General features: G+C 38.9%; 1 protein-coding gene across 1 annotated transcript in view; it reads left to right on the forward strand.

The window, feature by feature from the left end:
• The window catches only part of nxph4 (neurexophilin 4), a 40917-nt gene that overhangs the window by 21420 nt on the left and 2011 nt on the right, over nt 1-17486 (forward strand). The gene's annotated exons all lie outside the window — the stretch shown is intronic.

The following is a 17486-nucleotide window of genomic DNA, read 5'->3' on the forward strand; positions in this document are numbered from 1 at the left end:
TTGGCTCTAAGTCTCCTGGCTTGTTAGAAATGACAGATTGGCACTCTCCTGCACCCCCCACCCACCAGGCCCACCCGACTCCCTGACCCAACCCACCCATCTGCTCTGGAAACACGCCAGATCCTCAGACCTGTCTCGTGTTTCTTAAAAATAAGAAAAAAAATTCTTGTAATGTTTTTGTTACAGCCGTCTTTTTTTGCCAAGGCTGAGCTGGTTTTGTTGATCTCAGCTTTTGTCCTCTAACGCACATACTGTCCAAACTGAGGCTGTGTATAAAAGAATATAATGTCTTGTTTCATTGCTTAAGATGCACGTTATAAGTAAAGTCACTCGATTCAAGTGAACAAAAGAACAGTTTTCGGCACCAGTGCGACTGTGAATCCAGCAGGGAGTGTTTGAGATTTGTAGCGTCTAACTGTCAAAAGAGTTCTGTGAAAGTGTCTGCATTGACTTCACGGGTCACTGTTCATTTCCTGTGTTTTCTCTCCTCATTGTGGATAAACTGTTTCAGCTGAGCTTTTCATCAGCTGTCCTCTGATTCCTGTAAAGACCCAGACGGCGCAGCGAGCTTCCCCAGGGCCTGAAAACATTCATTTAGATAGTGCCAATATCCAATCTTCCAATACGTTTCTCCTGGACATATCTTGAAGGAAAAAAAATGAGGGAGAGAAATGTATCAGCTTAGATATCCTTTGGTCAATGACATCACATTTATAAAAGCAGTGTTCGTGTGTGTGTGTGTGTGTGTGTGTGTGGTTTTTTTTTTTACTGAGACTATTCCAGAAAAGTGGATAGCCCAGGGACAAAGGAGAGCTGCCCCACGCGGTAATTGAACCGCAGATCCTGCCGGACTATTAGTCACAAGGCTCGCTCTGTCCACAGACTTTTATCGCTGTGGAATCAACACGAGCAGAGTGAACGAGAGCAGGTCAGTGATATAAATGTAGCTATCATAGCAGGACCATCATTTTCCTTTATACAAATCTGCTGCTACAGGAAACCGGCGAGAAAACGATTTCTTTGTGCTGAAATCTCACAAAACTGGGCTTGTGTTGCAATGAGAAGATAAACATTTATCAACTGTTGTATCCTTTAAAACGCCATTTACATTTAAAACTAAATTATAACGACAGTTATAGGACATTTTCTCTTGTTGATTGTTCAGATTCACACAGGGCCACACAGGTAATTCACTTAAAGAAAGAGCACTTAGAGGTTTTAACAATATTTCTCTTTAAAAGGAAGAAGGTAAACATGTGATATATTGTTTCACGCAGGTCCATGCTGGACTTTTTGGTTCACTGTTACCCTCTCTTGCTTTCTGTGGGTGTGCATGAGCATAGTTTAACATAATCTCCTTGCCCTGTTAACAACATGACTGGGTTCTACATCTACAACAAGAGGTAACACAAACTGATTTGGGAAATATGACTGTTGTATTTGTCCATCTTAATCTTCACTTGTACAGCGACAGTTCTTAACAAATAGTATCTCAAAACACTTCACAGTAAGTAAGTTCTGGATCCTACTCTTTCAGAGTAGTTTTTTATTGCCTAGTACATTTACATAGCCTATACGAGGAATTTGTTACATTTACAATGTGTAAGCTGTAAAGGGGTCTGTTGTTATTATCAAGTCTATTGTTAGTCTATTGTAATCTATTGTTGGCAGCTGGACTGAAGAATAGTTCTATCACAGCCATGACATGGTGATGGCTACAAATAAAGTCAATACAGATCAAAGAATATTTGTTTCTAGCTGAAAGACTTTTTCAGTTGATAAATAATTATAGATTGTCAATCGGACTGGACCAGCGTTTTGCTTTGTGACATGTTACCATGTTACCTAGGGCTCACAAATCAATTCGATTTCAATTCTTGGGGTCACAATTTGATTCAGAATTGATTTTCAGTTCAAAACAATTCTGGAGTCATTGATCCATGGATTGTCTAGAGTCTATTTATGAATTAGTATAAACTTCAGAACCTACTCCAGTCATCAGAAATACTGGCTGAATTTATCGTTGCTCTGTTTTTCATTTTACAGAGTTAACGAAAATTATATATATAAAAGAAGAAGTTATGAATTGATTTTAAAACTTAAAAAGAATCTCCATTTTTACATAAATTGATTTTCCCCCCTACCTCTAGTGTTACCTGCAGCACTGCTAAGGAATAAGGATTAGCTCACTCAAAATGCATAATTATGTAGTTATCTCATCCTGACCAGTCTGTGAGCCAGTATTGATGGCAAAGTCCACTCCTCTTCTGCGGCTAATGTCATTTTTATAATGATCCTTTCGCCCTGAAGTCAAGCAGCAGGAGTTTAGTGACAATATGCAAATACTAAAGGCCCATTTAAAAGTGAACTAAATATGCATGAGTGGACTTACATGTCACTGTTTATGACAGAGTGTTTATACTTTGCTGGATAGGCTGCTTAGGAAAGAAAGGCATTACTTTCTATACCAACTTCACCAGGCAACACACCGCTGCTTGCAGACATCTGTGGTCAAGAGTCTTGTGACTATGCGTGTCTACTGCTGCATATCTAAGTGTTGACAGTGACCAAGTGATAAGGCAGCACCCTGCAGGTGGGACAACCTTAGCTAAAAGAAAACAGGGAAACAAACTTAAACCAGACCTAACCTCATTGGACATGATTGTCCGCAGAGGAGCAAACGTACTGCATATTTTCGTTCAATCTAATTCTATATTGGGTCTCCATGTGTGAAACCAAGTTGAATGATGGAAACTTACAAGTCCAGAGGAGGGTGAGCATAGAGAAAAGGGAGACAGTGGGAGTGTGTGAATGAATATTTCGGACAGTTCTGGATGAGCGGAGACACTGACAGCCTCTCTCTTTCTTTTTCTTACTCCCAGCCTTTGTCTCTCATTCATTCCCTTTCACTGCATCATTCTTGCAATATTCAGTCTTTCTCAATCTCTAGAGAGGCTCCTGTCCAAACTAAGCAATTTTTGGATTGATTAGGTTTCTATCTACTGTATAACCCACCATCCCCCCCGTCTTGTGGCCCGTCCTGAGGAACAGAATGAGAGCAGGGCCGCTGGTCAGCACTCTGCTTTTCTGTGTCCAGATGGTGGATGTGAAAGATCCCAGTTAGGGGTCCTGATGCTGTGTCCTTGAAGCCGGGTGATTTATATGCTGGCAAAGGCATCCAGAAGGCAGGAGATGAGATAACTTACCTTATATTGTGTGGTATAATGTGTGTGGGTCGTCTTCTTGTCTGTTGTATTTTTTAATTTACTGTAATCAAATTACAAGGCCGGTATAAACATTTAGCTAATCCTGTGCTCTCTATGCAAATAATACCACACTGATGTAATTTTTTCAGCCTTAGGAGCAGGTGTGTGTTTCCATGTGCACGCATAACCTTGAAGCACACAGGGGGAATGTCACTGTGCCCTGCTGTCAGCATCTCTAAGGGGTTGTATTCATTGGCACCACCCACTGTTTTCTCTCCAATTAACTCTGCCATCAGCCCCAGTTTAGACAGTCTGCCCCAAGTCGGAGAACCTTGTATCCCCTTGCAGTTTTGAGCTTTGCCTACATTAAGCCCTCATCTTGCCCCTGCTCAGACCTCACTCCACTAAGGCCCCAAACACAGAGGGGAAAAGAATTGTCACAGCAGGGACAACGTTGACACGGAAACACAAAGTCTTTTCATCTTTGCCTAATCAACCTATCACATCCTAAAAGTCTTGTGACTCCCAAAGCAGAGAGAGAGACTCGAAGGCATTTTGTAGCAGGATGGAAGTGCATTGGAAAGGAACAATTTAAAGAGATGTAATTAAGAATGAGGGGCTGCAGACATTATATCAAAAAATATCAAGACAAAGTCACAGCTTTTGTTTGTGGGTGAATAGGTGGAGAGGGATTAAATGCATTTTTCCATGAAATAGGGCATCATAAAGTAGTTATAGAGATTGTCATATTCCTGAATGGAGATTAAACATGAAAGGAAAGCCAAGTGGATGCAAACACGAACGGATGAAGGAAAATACATACAGCTTGATTGGGAATCAGAGAGTTGCTGGTTCAAGTCCAGATGTGGACCAAGTGTGGAAATTGCTGGAGAGTTTTCTTCCTGAGCACTGCTGTCCAGCCCTCTGACTCTGACATCTTTCTATTCATGCATATCAGCAGGTCATGTTTGTGCCCGAGTGTGTTTCGGGGCTGTGTATACATGTAGCATGCCTCACAATAATAACAGTGAAAAGTTGAATTTCTCTGGGGATTAATGAAGTATATTAACATATTAGAAATTTAAAAAAAAACAGTTATACAAGCAGTTATACAAACCCCAAAAAACTCAATTTATCATCTTTCTTATACTATGTACTGTAAAACCAGACATGAATCAACTATGAGCACAGCACTTAGCAACATTATGCAAAGTTACTGTGGTAAGGGCAAAAGTGTGGGTCGCAATAGCAGCAACTAAAAAGTATGATAACAGACTGATAATTCTAATGTTAACATTAGCAACTGCTGTATAATAAGAATGAAATGTGAGGGATGATATTGGTAGTTATAGCAACTAAAGTCGAGCAGCTCTAACATTCACTTGAACTTTCATAATCAGGATGTAAGGCTGATATTAATAGCTGTAGCACTTGGAGTCAGACGGGTCCACGGCAGCAGGCGGTCCACAACAACAGACCAAAGACACCTACAGTACGAGACAAAGCAACTCTGGAACTCCCAGGAATATAAATGGATGGTAACTAAAATGGTACATGCAGATTTTCAATGAGTGACATGCAGTAATATGATATGAAGCATACAGATAGAGAGCGCGAGAGACAGGAGCTCAGTGATGCCAGATCCCCCAGAATCCTATAGCAGCGTAATTAAGAGCTGGTTCAAGCCTGAGCCTGCTCTAGGTATAAGCTTTATCAAAAATGAAAGTTTTAAGTCTCCTCTCAAAGTTAGAGAAGGTGTCTGCCTCCATGCTACTTTCAGAGACTATAGATCCCACGTGCAGGCATGCATTCTGGGAGTGTAATGTTCTCGGGAGGTCATAAGGCACTATAAGCTCTTTAAGATTGATGATGCTTGGCCATTAAGAGCTTTGTAAGTCAAAACAAGAATTTTTAATACTAATAATTAACTACTTCCATAAATAAGACTTCTTTTTGCAACTGGTGGAGTCCCCATCTGCTGGCTATATAAATAAATGCTGGTTTAAGAATCTTTCCCATTGGCTAAACTTTTCAGACCAGCCTTTAAACTTTAGCCAATGTGTAATGTTTACGCCTACTTCCCATACACAGTCTGCCACTAAGGTCCTAAATTAAGTCATGAATGGGTCGTTTGAGGGAAGGAAGAATGGGTGACTGAAAAGGTTGCAGATATGGAGGAAATAGAGAAAATGGATGAAAAGGAGGGAACATTTTAGCCAGAGCTGTACGACAACTTTAGTCATTTAAAATGTGTGGCTGGTTGGATGGTAAAGACCTTAAAGAAGTAAGAAAGAGTAGTAAAGGGGGATGAAAGAAAAGAAAGAAATAGGGAGGTGAAAGGCAAATCAGAGATTGGACTAAAGGAAGGATAGAGAGTGGAGGAAGACACAAAGGCAGAATAAAATTAAATGGGTTTCAGGCGGTGGGAGCGCAGGTGGCTGTGTAAAAAGAGGAAGCGAATTGAGGAGAAACGAGCAGGTCTTTATTATGGTGAGTAACTTTGACACGCTCGCGTTGAGCCCAGCGCCAGTCCATCCGTCATCCAGCTCTCCTACTGATGAGCACTGGAAACAAATCTGAGGAAGCCAGGCTTTATTTTGCCGCCTGGGTGACTTGTCGGAGTCGTCACAGACCCATGTGTCCCTGCATCCCTCCCCACTGACGTCTCCTGGGTTCCGTTTCACCCGCTGGGAATGTGCGCTTCTCCCTCCTTCTCTTATCTCGCATCTATTCATTATGCAGATTTTTTTTTTGTCTTCAAATTTTTTTTTATGATTCCCTTGTGTTTATTTTTTTCTTATTTGTCTCAAATGTTTGTGCTGTTTGTCTGTCTGACAAGTGAGTATATGCGCTTGATAAGTTGCAAACACCAAGGACATCAATCACTGTCACTTAGCTGCTCAACACGTCGCTCAGGCTGCCAGAACCCAAGTACCCTGCACCTCTTTTCCAGCCTTTTTTTTTTGCTTCGTCTAACCTCTATGAATTGAAACCCTTTCAATACATAAACATGCAAGAGAAAGAAAGAGAGAGAGAGTGTGTGGGGAGGACTGTGGGTGTTGAGTACAAGTGCTTTGTTGCTTCTGCAATCTGACTTAAATATATGTTTACACATTTACAAATGAGAAATGCAAAAGCACAACGTCAGTTTTTGTACTCCCCCACGCCCATGGCAGCCGGCTTGGCGCTGCAGGCCCCCTCCAGTCGCAGACTTCTGGAACAGTTATTTAGATGAATGATTAAAGTTAAGGCACAGCCAGCCGGAGTCTCACCACTCTTATTTAAGGAAGAATGGGATCGCTGTCATCTTTTGATGCATTGCCTGCCATCCAGCATGCAAACGAGACGCTCTCTCTCTCCTCTTTTTCGTCCCTCCCTTTCTCTTCGATGGGTCCCCGATGAGTTGCCTTGGGTGATTGATCAGGTGCCATGGCATCACTAGAGACAAGTGGGAAGTCTGCCCACCCAGCCACCCACCCACCCACCCAGCCAGGAAAAAAACACTCCAGCATGCTGATCTGATGTGATCAGTAAGATAGGAGGAACAAGGTTGGACTGCTGCAGTTGATCTATGGGCCACTGAAGTCAGGCTCCAGAGAGCAAAATCTTCTAATGACTTTATAGATAAAGCATACTGCAGTTTGTATTCTTTCCCTTCTCTGTCTACCTCTCTGCAGACAACACAGGGAGAAGTTCAATGCAGGACAACAAAACTGGCTGTCTGCTCAAATATATATAACACATATATAACACATATATCAAACTTATTTTAAAAGACTGATATTGGATTATAGGCAAAGTTTAAAATTAAAACTGCAACTGACACGGGCCAAATATGTATACAAATCACACTTTGTGAATGTTTTAGTAGTATTTCTTCTATCTATTCTAATCTATTCAGCTCAGGTAATGCCTTTTCATTCACGTTTCTTACCCATTAACATAGACGATTTTAAATGTGGGATATTCAGTCAAATACACAAAGTCAAATGGCATTTAGTTGAGCTGAAACTGTTCCAGGTTTTCTCGCTGGAAGTTTTTAATGTCTACTTGGAGGTATCTTCAGCAATGCCTTGTTAATATTTATTTGGTTGTACAGAGGTTTGTGGATAAAACACTGTTTTTTTTATCTTTTATTGTGTGACTCCTCTGCAGATCTCATTCTATCATGTCACATGGATATATCATTAAAATACAAATTCAGAAAACTGTTGGTGGTGTGTATCCCATAAAACATTGATGAATTCAAACTTTCACAATGCTGGAACTAGTGCCCAAATTGCTGTAAGCATTATTTGTTTATTAATCAGTGGTCCATCCTTGTTTCCATAGTTCCGTCCTTTAAAAGTTGTTATAAGCCGAGTGGTCTGGTTGATGTAGTACATTATTTTTCTTTATTCTTTAGTCTACAGATGCCGTATAAGCCCCTTTTTTCCAGGAAAAAAAACAACCTTTTGTCATTCCTCAAGTTTTTTGTCTATGGCTGGTCTTGTTCCTTTTAAGTGTGTGACTCACTTAAATGTCATCAAAATGTACACTCTTCAGCTCAGTCCGGCAGTATGGGCAGGTGTATTTCTGGATATAAAGGAAGAAGGTGCTTAAAGTATGAAACATAATTTTAAAATGGATTGTTAGATAATGACACTTCAATTCCCAAGTTAATTTGTTTGACCAAAAGCAGTATTTTGGGACCTAGATACCAAGAAAAGATGTGTTTTAAGGAATAGTGAGGCTTTTTGTAAATATACTTCCTTCTTTTGCGTAGGAAGTTGGATGAAAAAAAACAACAACTAAAAAATGTTTGCATCTGTCAATAAATATACAATTAAATTAGGCAGTAAGTTGCCTGAACCAAGCGTAAACACAAAAAAAAGATTGTAGCTAGTAGCTAACGAGTGTGGCAACTTCAGGAAATTTGTGCTTTAAGAAAATAGTCCAGCATTTAATTTTTTATTTTACATGACGTAACAATCTAAATATAAAACCATAATTTAAGAGTTTCAAACGCATAATTATGTTAACTATGTACGATTCATACAGAGCAAGTCTATGTTTATTTTAATGTCTATGTTTATTTTAATGTTTAGCTCAGTCTGTTTATGGTCGCCATGAAATCAAAAATAAAACACAAACCATGATTTTGTAAAGTAAATGCTCTGTAATTATTAGGGTTCTTAAACCTAACCAAACTGCAGCCGTTTTCAAACGTGTAGGCTAAGGCACCAAAATGACTGTAAAACATCAGTTGGGTTGTGACCACCAATACACTTGCAGCATTCATGTAACCAGTGTAGACAAGGCATTATGTAGAATTTCCCTCAAACAAATTATTTCTGGTCGTAAAGCTTTAGAGGCATAAAAGCAAATTACAGAAACACAGCCGGGCTGCACATTTACACCTGTTTTTTGTGAGAATACAACCGTGCTAAGCTCAACTGACCAGCGAAATTTTAACCCGGCTTTTTATTCCCATCGAATTGGTTGTCATTTGGATCAAATTATCTCACTCTGCATGATAGCAAATCACCTATTTCCAAAAGAAAGTGTGATCTATTGCTCTAGAAATATAAAGGAAAGGAAGGTAGATGAATTCTTTATAGCAGTGGTATGTTGACTCTCAACCTGTCTGACTACTTCTGACTTCTCTGTTTCACCTTAGGTCTCTGATGCAGAGTCTCTGCCACTGCAAAAACAAAAGCTAAAACACAAAAACAAAACTGAACAGTTTCTCTGGCCCTTGTTCACAGTTTATTTAAGATGCACACTGGTGAACATAAAGCTATGTAAAGAAAATTACAACTAACATACTATTCAGAGCATCAACTAGTGCCCAAGTGGTAAAGCAATGCCAAAGAAATGATTCTCATCAAGGTTGTATTGCTCTGTATTTTAAATGTAATTGCACATGTTGCTCTTCACGTGTTACAACCAGGGATTTCTACATTTTCCTCTGAGTCCAATCATAGTGGCATCTGCAATATGTTGCAATATTGTCGGCATATAACACTTAAGCAGGCACACAAGACTTCATAAATCCTCTTATGTCGACTGCAAATGGCAGACAGCACTTGTTCTTTCTTGTTTTCATGTTTATTTTCTTCATCTTTCTTTCTTTTTACTGACTTCCTATCTGTTTTACATGCAATCTTAATCCAAACAAGATTTAGATAAAGGTTCAATTTACTGTAAATGCTACGAAAATATGCAGAAAGTCCAACTTCTGTACTTTATTAAACCTCTGCTCATGATCAACCATGATGCATTTTACATTTTGCCTGACACATGAGGAAAAAAAGACTTTATTCCTTTTTTAACCAAAAATTCTTTGGGAGCTGAGCCAGTCTTCTTGAAACAATATTACAGATATTACTTCTCGAGAAACCTCTGATTATTCTCTATGGGGTGAAGTGATTCTCATTTTTGGCTTATTGCACTCATAATCTCACTGCATGCCGTATATATATTGTCTTTTTACCTTTTCTCTTTCTTTTTTTGGACTTTCTTTTTCATATTGTCTTACAGAGCTCTGTGCTTTCTCTACACTAGTTCTCTTATTCGTTTTCTTCTCCTCCCTTACATTGTTATCTGTCTCAGCTCTATTTCCTTGCTCCCTGATACTCCCTGACTCAGTAGCTTTCATTTTCATGATAATCCAGCGACACCACTGGACTGCGAAATCGCTTTTACTGCCTTTTCTTTTTCTCTTTTTTACTCTTACTTTCTTTCTCTCTCTCGTTCTCTCGTTCTCTCGTTCTCTCGTTCTCTCTCTCTCTCTCTCTCTCTCTCTCTCTCTCTTCGCCCCCCCAGTTTATCTTTTTCCCTCCTGGCTTTATTTTGCTTTTTGTAATTAAATGTCATTTTTAGTTTGCCTTTTTTTTGTCAGAAGAGGGGAGAAAAAATGTCTTTTTTATTATTATTATATGATCATTGTCAAACCAGAGCAGAGTCACTGCTGCAAAAATGGAAAATATATGAGCCACAGTAACACCAATATGTTTATTTCTCTGTCTTATTAATAATGTAATTTGATTACAAGAGAAACAATATGGGATTTTTTGATTATGACATTTCCTTTTTTTCAAATTAATATAGATTGACTTCCATCACATCTTAAGGCCTGTGCTGAGATCCCATTGAGATGGGACAACAGCTGTAGAACCTAAACTGTCTCTTTTCCATGCAGGTATTGCCTGTTCTTAAATCACTTCCTGGAGGTCTTAATTCCTAACCCTTTTTAACATAAGTCACTCAAACATTGTGACAAGCTACATGTAAGTGTCTGGTTTTGAGTATTATCTGTTCTTCACTTTCATTTCATTTGTGCATAACCTTTTGAATATTGGTAATATAAGTTAATACATGTTGTTGGTGGTTTTCCCTGGTATATACTTTTCTGTTAAAATGTGGATTGTCAATTGTTTTTATACTATTACTTATTAATACTATTGTGAAGGCAGCAATTCTTTAGTCGAAGAAGAAATAAAATTCCCAGCGGTTGGACATATACTGCACTTTCTGCGTGACTGATTCTGAAATCTGGCCGGTGTACAGGGACTCAATCTACTGCTCTCGACTAGTCAGGAGAGTTAATAATACCACACAGTGAACCCAGAGTATGATCATGTATTTTATTTCATTTTTGCAGGAATGTGTTTATATTGTGGAATCACATATTCGTGCACTGCGCCCATGAGATCATTCACGCAAAGAGTAGCAAATACAATATTTTCTATTCTATTCTCTTAACATCTGTTTCAAATAATGATGTATTTACATGTAAGTCTGAGATTCCTCAGTTGAAACACACTGTCAGTGTCCATCAGTGAGCAAATCCAGTTCACTTTCCACAGCTGGATTCCCCAGCCCATTCAGGCCAACAATGAATTAAATCTTTTGTGTATTACTTTGTATTTGTGTTAGGACCCCCTTGAAAATAAGCATGTATGCCACATCTCAAGGCACTATACTTATCAGGGTCTTATCACACATTTCATCTTTAAAGACCATCACTTCTTCAATTCTAAATGACATAAATAACATGAATCTTTTTCAAAGTGCTGGTGGAAAACCTACACTTTCAAGTTAAAAGAGATGTCTTTTTTATGAAGGAGCATTTATGATTGAAAGTTTTTTTTATTGTTAAAAAAGTACAGAGCTTTCATCTTTACAACATCTCATCCTTAATAATGTCTTTTGACTGCTCAGAAATTGTTTGTGTCGTCTCTTAGTTTTCGAGAAAAAAATGGTATATAAAAAAAAACCGAAGCCATTTCTGCTTCCAATCACAAAAAGACGTGGAGTAGTAGAAACAAAAAACAGAAAAAAAAACTATCAGTGGCTGGCATCAGAGCTGTAGGTTGTAACGTGTTGGAAAGGGTTCTGTACATTTGACTTTTCTCTGTGACAGCAGATCAATGCAGACTGGAGCACAGATAGAAATCAATCGATTGTCACCAATAAAACTCCAATTAAACAAAGAAATAGTCCAGGAAGAGATCTTCAAGATAAGCAGCTCTCTTCTTCTCATCACTCCTCGGGGGGTGGGGTCAGGGGATGGGGAATGAGGTCCATCTTCTTCGAAGATCCTTTCTATGAAGGAGGTGAGGAAGTTATGGAAGAATGTGAGAGTGAGTGAGCTGCAGACGGATGATCAGTTACCCGATGGACAGAGAGACGGAGAGAGAGGAAGAAGAGAGAGAGAGCAGAGACAAAGGTGCTTCCATTGATCCAGAGCTTCCTTATTGATAAGAAGAGATCTTAATTGTGGTAGCAGATGATGTATCAGGTTTCACTGGTCGGTTCTAGAGCTCACCTGACATCTCATTTAATAAGATGTGTAAAGTACTTCCCCGTGCAGTCTATTGACCTTTTCAAACTCGATACCCTTTCCCTATGCATTTTCACATCGTTTGCACACTGACATGGAGGGTCTCTCCCATAAAGTGTTATCTCAACCCCCCCTGGACTGAAAGTATGCTAGAAAACCCTATGGAAGGGACCAAGGAGTGAGGCACAAGAAAACAAGTATTTTTCTATCAGTTTTGGTCTACAACAGGAGTAAAATCAGTGGTCAGTTCATCACTGACTGTAGTTTCTGTACACAAGACGTACATTTTACGGACCAAACTTTTACCCATTAGGCCTATAAAAGTAATAACAACAAAATACTTGGATATAAAATAATAATATAAATAATAAAAAGGATAAGCAGTAAGCATTGCTGAGTAATGAATCCCCATCCCTTCACATTCTGACATCATGCCTTTGGCCTGCACATAAGTTACCCTACCTTCCTTTGGAGCCACCACAAACCAGCAAAACCACCTTCAATGAAACCTACATTAGTCTCCAAACATGCAGGCTCCAGATATTGCCAATGCTGATACTATATCCCCTCTATGGCCTCTCATGTCATAAAGGCTGTCTTTTTAAAGCTTCCCTACTTTTGGGATCCAAAAGGAGATGTAGATTTTTAACTCAGAATGGCCTGCCAATAGGATTTTTGGGGAAGCACCTGGGGTGGCCAATCAGATGTGTCACCTTAGGCCAGCCCTTTTGATATGCCTCTCTGTGTGGCATGAATGCAATGTTACACAAATCTCTCTCTCTCTCTCTCTCTCTCTCTCTCTCTCTCTCTCTCTCTCTGAGATTATGTGCTTCTCTTTTTGTCACTCATGTTCCCCCTGCTGTCTGATCCACTATCATAACCTCCTTATTGGACAATCTCTACATTTCATTCTTGCATGTTCTTCCAGGCAGGTTGTATCCCTCCCTCCTATAAGCAGCCACTAAAAATGCTTTTCTGCTCATATGAACCTCCAAATGAAGTTAAAGATGATTAATGTTCCCCATTCCTCGGAAATGTAAAAGATCTCCTCACACTCTCCTCTGCTCATCTCACTTCTCCACTAATAACATTTCCTTCGCTATTCCCTCTATCTCCAAAGCTCTGTAATTTGATTGTTCTTTCTATGATTGTGCTCTTATTGAGTTGTCTGTATCATACATATGTATAAGTCCACCACAATACTCATTCCCTCTTCTACTGCATCTTACCAAACAGAAATTTCATTCCTGAATGGGGGAAACACTAATGCCTTGTTGTTGACATGTGTTCAGCTTCAATATGTGAGGAACTTTAGAGGTTGGGAGCCCAACAATAGCCACAAGAGGGAATTCATGATATGACAGGTTAAGTTTCAAGTGCAACTGTGAAAAGCTATTTTATGTCCTTGCCTTCTATTTAACCTAATCCAAATAGGATGAAGATTTGTAAATCATTCTCAAGCATTTTCTGCCAATCTCTTTCCCAATTTGGTTCAAATTGAAATATCTTGACAACTTTTGACAGCATTTTGTTCAGATATCCATGGTTCCCTCTAACCCCATACATCCTATGCTCCCTATACTTTTCTTCTCTTTGGGCTCACTTTAGCTCTTAAAGCTAATGAAGATCTAATGAAAGCTCTTACCATTAATGTTTCAACAACCATCAGATGGATTGACATGACATTTGGTGCAGACATTTATGTTCCCCTTAGGAGAAATTATATTTACTGTTATGAGCATCAATCTTTTATGTAGAGTGATCACAAACTTGTATTCAATTTAAAACTTTGGTATGATAAAACACCAGCAAAACTAACGTAATTTCAATCAGCTTTGGACCCACGATGTGCTTACTTCTTTTTGGCAAATGTGAACCAGCTTTGACATCAGCATGTTAGTAAGATCAGAGCTCTTTAACAATCTTACAGAATTATTTTATGCACGTTTAACTGATGCTGTAGATGTGGTTTCAAACATGCAGTAGATTGACCACAGCAATAACTTTTAAACATAAGCTTTTATTTTGGGGGCCTTTTGACCTTTATTTGTATAGGAAAACTGCAGAGAGACAGGAACTATAGGGGAGAATGCGTGGGATGAAAATGTTAAGAGGACTGAATTGTATACAAAATATTTTTTTTAGACAAACTTCTATAACTTGCAGTGACAATTGAAATTCTTGTGCTAACTGGGGTTCACTATAGCATGTCTGTAATTTCTGTGTTAACACAATTGATACATTCTATGTAAGAATAAAGTCACAACAAAATGAAAGGAAAAAAAGTACTGTTCAACAAATGTCTGATAATGAAGTTTGGACTGACTGAAGTTCAGGACTGAAAAGAGATTTGGGTGACACCTTCCACCAAATAGTATTAAATGTGTATTCCTTTTTCCCTTATGTTATTAAGGTGTCAGCATTTAAATTAGATATACTCTCATTGGCACTGATTACTAACAGTCGTTGCATGTTTCAATTTATGATTTTTCTTTAAATTATAATCTGCAGGTCTGTCTTATTAGAGCTGCTCTGCTTGTAAATATGTGTTTACTGTGTGATTATGTGTGTGCACCTGTGTGTACTCTGCTTCATCACCTCTTCATCACCCCAGCATCATCCCTCTGGCTAACACTCCAAAAGTTACTTCTAACATATTGAATCCAAACTGAAGAGAGACTGAGGAGGAAGAAAAGTGTGATTCTCTTTTTCTCTTCTTTTTTTTCAATCTGTGAATCTTTTGATGGTTTTAGCAGCCTCATGTGACCTTATAGCAAACATCCACCATTTTGAAAAAAAAGTCTATAATTCATTGATTTCATGTCAAGAGAATAAATCTGATATTTCTTCTAACAAATCCTCACCCTTTAAATGGATTAAATGTCCAAAACAAAAAATGTACATTCATGCTAATACTAAGTCTGTCTATTTATTGGGTTTTGTTGGCATTTATTTTCTCTATGCCACAGAAGAAGAAGCCCTCTCTCTCGCTCATCTTTTTTCAACTCGATCGATGTTTGTTAAAGCTGCTGACTGTGTACAGTTGCTTGTTCCCCCTCAGAAACACCCAGGCCGACTGCAGACCCCATCATGAAATCATTTCGGACCCTCATACAGTTGACCCTGAAGGTTAGGTGGAAGTTTGCGGCGTGATGTTGCCGCTGAGGACGGTTGAGGATTATGATGATTGTGCTAGTTCGAGCTGTGTGCCATCAGCAGGAGAAATGATTAGGACTGCACCAGCAGAGTGTTAGCCTGACAGATGGCAACACACAGAGCTAGCTGACAGCACTGCTGACAGCGCATTCACAGGAAGTCCCTATCTTGTATGCACTGTACACACTGTTTGTTGCTGTCCGTATTTGGATGGGGTTTTTTTTTCTGCCATCAAATGTAGCTTATTCCTACCTGTCACCGCCCTAGTCAGCTCACATCACTAATTCACCAACTTAAAAATTTCAAGACCACTGCATCGGCCAGACTCAAATCGACTGACAACAATAGCGTCAATCAAGCCCCTTTTTTTCCTCAATCAAAATCCTAAAAGATTTTGAAAAAATACTGTATATGAAAAAGATATTTCAAAACATAACCAATAGGAGACGCAACCATGCATTATTTTGTTAGAAGACTATTGTAATGTTTGTTGCTAGACGAGGCATGTCAAGCAAAATGAGATTCAGGCCAGACAACACTCAGTACCGCAATTCCCAATGAAGCCTTTTAAAACCAATCACAATTCTGAGACATTGGTGGTCGTGCAATACATAGCTTAGTGTTCTTGTTCTTCTACCTCTTGTTGCTAATTGTATACATGCATACATATATATATATATATATATATATATATATATATATATATATATATATATATATATATATATATATATATATAATGTGTGTGTGTGTGTATGCGGGATGTGTGCAATATTGGCAACGTGCAAATGTGGTCGTCAAAAGATTTTTTTTGTTTAAAATTGTTTAATTATTACTAAGGTGGAAGAGACAGCTTGATGTGTGCAGGATTCAAGTCCTATACAACTTTCGTTCATTTTATTTCTCATCCTGTCCTGTCCTTCTTGTCCCATCCTCACACATCTTGTCCTGTCCGTGCCTCTAGTTTCATGCTGTGCCATGCCAATCTTTGCTGTGTCGCGTTCTATCATTTTCTATTGTATCATGCCTCGTTTCATCTTTGTCTTTTTCGAATCTGTCTGTTCTAAAAAAAAAAAAGCAAATGAACTGCCCAAGCATACATCTCTCACTATGGCAGCAAATTTACTCTGGGTCTGTTAAAAATCTTCAGTGGGTCATTATCCCAGGCACAGGTCATTTATCAATACCTTTCTGTTTTTACTAATTCATTCCTCCAGTGGTCAATAAACTTTCAGTTATTTTCCCCTCAATCAATCTACTTAGAAACCAGCTCTCTGCAGGTATGTTAAAGAATGGCCAACAGACATAGATGCATTAATTGAATGACTGAATATATTAGAAGCCGTATCGAGCGCTGCACTGTTGCAATATGGAGTTATTATTAGGTTCGGTGATTGATGAAAGGCGAAGAGAGCTTTGGCACAAGCCTGTCGGTTCCACTGCCCTGCATACAAGTGAAGGAACGAGACACAAACATGAGTAGACACAAAGATCTGATCCTGTGCTTGTTTTTGAAGTGCCGTCTTCATTTATTTTGTGTTGTTTGGTTTGTTTATCTGTTCAAAGAACAGTTTTAAACTCCATCCAAATGCATCCTCGGGGGAAGCACATATAACCCCTCTGAATAGTTGTAATACCTCTCACTGTCACTTCATGACAGCTCTGAGCTTGAAGTTTGCATGTGTGCAAATGTGTCTGTGTGCCTGCTGAGTGTGTGCTTTTTAAAATGTGTGTTTGTACATGTATGCATATGGATGGGAGCATGGCAGTGATGTGATTGATGAGACATGAAAGAAAGCAGAGGAAGATTTCCAGTCAATCAGCCCTGTAAATAAGCACCTCGACTGTGGCTTAAAGGCAGAAAGCTGTCTGAACTAACAAAGGCTCACATCCATTACCTTACATGCAGAGTTGTTTTTCTCTCCGGAACAAGACTGACAACAAAATTAAAGTGTGTTAACAAAAATAGATGGTTTTGTTTTCTCGGATTCTAGAGATGAAACGCAGAAACATCTAACAATTTAGATGCTCAAGGAAATAAAAATCATGTGAGAAACGAAGATCTCTGCAGCAGAATGACCTGTACAACATTTGAGATTATGATAATGTGTGTAAAATACAATGGAACAACATTTTATTGTTATAATAGGACTAGACCAGACCTAATAAAAATGTCTAGACAATAAACCCTCCATGGGGTTGAAAAGGCCAAACACAGAACTGCTTGCATGTTCAGCAAGAGGGCTGATACCACATTATACTATACTTACTACTATACTACTTATACTTATCAAAGT

The sequence above is a fragment of the Symphodus melops genome (assembly GCF_947650265.1).
Source record: "Symphodus melops genome assembly, chromosome: 4".
Classification (NCBI taxonomy): Eukaryota; Metazoa; Chordata; class Actinopteri; order Labriformes; family Labridae; genus Symphodus; species Symphodus melops.